The following is a 5,008-nucleotide window of genomic DNA, read 5'->3' as shown; positions in this document are numbered from 1 at the left end:
TGTTAATATAAAATAGTTTTTACAAATAATTTATCGTATATTAATACATTGAAAAAGTAACTAATTTTTAACACATTATTAAAAAAAAAATTTAAATATAAGAATGTAATTAAATAAGGGCTGGGCTACACATACAAGCTTACAAGCTTACAAGTTGGCCCAACCCAAATAGAAGCCACGCGCATAAAGAGAGATAACATGGCGCGTCAAAATCACGCGCTCAACACTACAACCGTTACGTATGGGAAACTCTTCCACTTCTTCCACTTCTTCCACTTCTCAAAACGCTTCGAAAACAAGGAAACCCTTCCATTTTCGAGCGAAAATCAAAGTTCAAAACATACAAATCGTTCTTCGAAACCTCCATCAAAACACCATCAAACTCTCCGTGAAGAATCTGAAGCAAAGCAACAATACTCAACGTAAGTTCGTTAAGATTCCTGTATATTTTACTTTTCTTCTACGTCGTTCTTCTAGGGTTTACTTCTTGCTTCTTTGTTACACTGTTCTAAGTTCTACGTCATTCTTCTAAGTTCTACGTCGTTCTACGTTCTGGTTCTAAGTTCTCCTGCTATTGTTGTTGATTTTTGGGGGTTTATTCCGTAGATTGGGGGGTGTATACTGCTTGAACTTGTAATGTGGCTTGATATTGAAGCATGTTTGACTGATATCTGACTGATATATATGGATGTATCTGAATAATATCTATGGGAGTATCTCACTTTTATCAACGGGTGTATCTGATTCTTACATATCAGTGTATCTTACTGTTATCAATGGGTGTATCTGACTCATATATGCGTGTATCTTACTGAGATCTCAATTAATTTGATATTGAAGCATGTTTGAGTGATACCTGACTGATATAAATGGATTTATCTGAATCATATCTATGGGTGTATCTCACTGTTATCAATGAGTGTATCTAAATCATATCTATGAGTGTATCTTACTGTTATCAATGGGTGTATCTGACTCATATATATGAGTGTATCGTACTGATGTCTTTAGGTGTATTTTTTGTTTCAGAGAAAATGGCAGCAAGAAACAAAACAAAAGACCTTAAGTGTGCCACACATCTCCTGAGTGATAAGTTCAGAAACATGACTGAGGAGAAGAAGGCAATTGTAAGGGATCTCAGATTCGGTGGGTTGATGCACATCCCACCACTCAGGGTGGATCACCAACTCTTAAGGGAACTGACAAATAACTTCAAACTTGGGGAGAACAGACTGAAGACAGGATATGGTTCTTTCCAAATAACACCAAAAACAATAGGTGATGCGCTTGGCATCAATGCAAAGGTAACTAGCTCAAAATTATAAGTGTATATTAAGTTGATGCTTGGGTGTATTTAAGGTTGATGCTTGGGTGTATTTGAATCGACTTTGATACTTTGTTGTTTTCCTTTTTGTAGGAAATCTGTTTCCTGAGAAAGTTGAGTATAAGCAACTTTCTGATGATGACAAAATAATTTATAGAAGATTCCAGGGTAAGACCCTCAAAAGTCTTACCGATGAAATGATGGAAATCGGCGTTGGCAACGAAGAGGAACGCCTGATGTTTAAGAGGATATTCATCCTCTACATACAGATGGCATTCCTTTTGCCAACGACGATAAACAAAATATCACCAGTGCACCTGGCCCCAATTTTTAAGATGGACGGCATATCGGAGAGAAACTGGGGGGGGGGCATGTTTTGACCTTCTTGATCAAGGGCATCACAGACTACCAGGAGAAGAAGAAGAAGGCAATTGATGGCTGCCTCTTTGCCCTGATGATAATATACTTTCATCTTTCTGAAAACAAAGGCAAGAAGAGGGCTGAAAGACCACCAAAGCCTTGGATTACCAACTGGACTAAGGAGCAGTTGGTGGAAAGAATGACTGCAGAAAGAGAGGAAATTTTGGTAAGTAAACATAATATGTTGCTTGTATTTTATTTCCCTGAATGCTGCTAGCTAAAATATCTAATGTTTCAGGGGATTGTGAAGATGGCGGAGACAAGAGCAAGAGAAAAAATGAAAAAAAAAGAAAAAAAGAAAAAAAAACAAGAAATCAAAAAAACAAAAAAAAGGAAGGCGAGTCCAACATCGTCTTCGGAGACAGAAACAGCTACTGACATTGACACTTCTACCTCTGAGTCTAAGACTCAAGAAGACTCAGAGGATTCAGGAAGAAAACACCCCAGCAAAAAGGGGAAAAAGTAAGTACCATACTTGGGTGTAATTTCTTTTTCGAGTTGGGTGTATTTTGTTGATCACGTTGGGTGTGTGTAGTTTATTAAGCTGGGTGTGTTCGTTTTCTGCGTTGGATGTATATTGTATATTCAATTGGGTGTATATTGTGAATTCATTTGGGTGTATTTTTAGTATGTTCTAAATAATGAATGTTTGCCTTCCAGAATGGACTCCAGAAAAAGAAAGCAGAGGCAAGAGGAGTCAGATTCTGATTCAGAATCTGAATCTGAACCAAGTGATGAGTAATGTCCTGAAATTATTACTCCTTTCTTTTGGCTTCATTATAAATATTTCGTTTATTAACTGAAGTGTCTATTATTAACTTATAGGAGCGAAGAATCATCACCTGCAGAGAAGGAGAAGGAGAAGAAAAAAACAAAAACAACACCAAAAAAGTAAGCACTTCTTTGCATATAATTAGATTAGACGACTATTTTGTGATAAAATTAATTTCTTATTTCTAATTGGTACTCTTTTTTTTCCACTCAAAACACAACCAAAAAAGAAAAAAGTGATACAGATTGAAGGGACTACAGAAACGTAAGAAATAATATTGAGTGTATATTTGTTTAAATTTTGGGTGTATATTAGCTAACAGTTTGGGTGTATATTGTTCCTGATTAGTTTTTTTTTACGCCGTGATTAATTTTTTGTAATTGTGCAGCACTCCTGAAACCCCCAAACAACTTCAAGAGACCACACCCACGCTTCCCCCAGCTCCAACTAAAATGTAAGTTCATCAGACTAAGATCAATCTTTGCTTATCATCCGTATATTCTTATTCTTATTCTTATACATGATGACGCAGTCATCCAGACGCAGAAGACGCTGCTGCCCTGTTGATGATGGCACGGACAGCATCCTATGTTCCTAAAACAGATCCAGGGGTGCCATCATTCAGCCTTGGATTGACTGATTCAAGCCAGGAGGGGGCGTCAACGCAGGAGACAGAAAGGGCAAAATCTCCTGAATCTGCAAATTTGATAGAATAATTGGACGATTTGGTCCAAAAAATAGCAAGCAGTGCGGCGAAGGGGAAGAAAAAAAGTCCACAAATTCAGAGGGAGACTGGGGGAGAAAGTTCTGCAAAGTTTCGAACTCCTGGGAGATTATATCAGATTACAGATGATATGAAACAAAAGTGCTACATCTGGGGGACGAGACTGAAGGAAGATGCAGATGGCAATACTAACGAGTATGAGGAGATGTGCACTCTGATTGGCTAAGGAGAATACATTTTGATGAGAATGCACCTTGTATCCCTCCAGGCAAAAAGTGACATAGAATCTCAGGTAATATTAGAATAACATTAATGTTTTTACACCAAAGTCAATTGCAATGCTTATTAATGTAAAATTGATTTCGGCATATATTTCTAGATTGTATCTGCCATTTGCCTCATCCTCAACCAGAAAAATGAAAAGAGGTTTCAAGAACAAATATACTGTCTCCCCCCCCGATATTGTGGTAAGTGTTACTTCTCCGAACTTTGGGTGTATTTTCTTTATTGATTTGGGTGTATTTTTACGTTCAATTGGGTGTAAGTTTAGTATTTCATTTCTTGTTTCGCAATTCTTGCAGTGCATGGCACTTTCGGATCACCCAAACGGGGAATTCGTATCACCGAAAACGAAAAAGGAATTCAGGGTGGAAGCCTACCCGAGTTTCATTCCCTTCATAGATAGAAAAAAATTAACTTCGCATCCATATGTAAGTTTTCGTTTGCTAAATTTGTTAGTACGCTTATTTACTTATATGCCAAATAAAATAACACACTGTTGAAATGTGGCAATCCTTTAGATTTTTGCTCCTGTTTGCCACTCGGGGCATTGGTGGTTATGGCTCATAAATACAAGAAAGTGGAAATGTCATATACTTGACCCGCTACACAAAAGAGCTCCAAGCGATGAGAGAAAGGACATTAATAAATTCACTGTAAGTTGCCTCTGTCTTCTTTACTTTAATATTTAGGTCTATTTCGTTAGTTGTGTTGGGTGTATATTGTCCATTCAGTTGGGTGTATCTTGTGTATTTATTCGGGTGTATTACTGATTTGTTTTGCTATTTAAGGGATATGTATTTTCAAGATTGATAACATATGTCGGCGGGGAACCTCTGCAGAAAGGGGAGAACGAGAAGAAAATTAAATCATCATATGTTAAAATATCAGGCCAAAAAACAAGGTATAAATTTGTGAGTCTGAACATTAAACTTTCGTAAATGAGATTTGTAATTTATTTTCTTCGTTTTCAGCTATGACTGCGCTATCTATGTTATGAAGTGGATGGAGTTAATTGAGTCGGAAAACATCAAAAAGGGAAAGTATGAATGGGATAATTGGCCACAGGTAACTGTCTTTAGAACTATATAACTCTGTAGTACTTTACTGAATTAATATTGCTGTTTAAACAGAATATACTTTTTAATTGTAGGAGGAGGTGGACCACTATAGAGTGGAGTATGCTTCCCGGATACTATTCAGTGAGATGAATAGAGAAAGAAATCGGGAAATTAGGGAGAGTAGTGCTATAAGGCTGTCGAAGCCATCCTCTGTATTATTGAGTCCGTTTTGTCAGATTAATTCTGCTGATATAGAAACTGCGTAATCCAACTGCTGGGTAGTTTGTAAATTGAACAAATGATGTAAATATTTTCCATTTATCAACAACTTCTATTCCATGTATATTTTTTCCCATAGTTAAACTATCTGTGCTGGTAAACTGTCTGTGATGTATTCAAAAGCTGTATTACAGGTGGTAAAATATGAA

General features: G+C 36.9%; 1 long non-coding RNA gene across 1 annotated transcript; it reads left to right on the top strand.

Moving 5' to 3' along the window:
* Nucleotides 3,827-4,735, top strand: LOC110268093. Its single transcript, XR_002356148.1, has 3 exons — nt 3,827-4,175; nt 4,311-4,587; nt 4,673-4,735. It is a non-coding gene; the product is annotated as an uncharacterized LOC110268093 (long non-coding RNA).

The sequence above is a fragment of the Arachis ipaensis genome, chromosome B10 (assembly GCF_000816755.2).
Source record: "Arachis ipaensis cultivar K30076 chromosome B10, Araip1.1, whole genome shotgun sequence".
NCBI lineage: Eukaryota > Viridiplantae > Streptophyta > Magnoliopsida > Fabales > Fabaceae > Arachis > Arachis ipaensis.
Note: the sequence above shows the minus strand (reverse complement) of the source record. Positions and strands in the feature narration are given on the sequence as shown.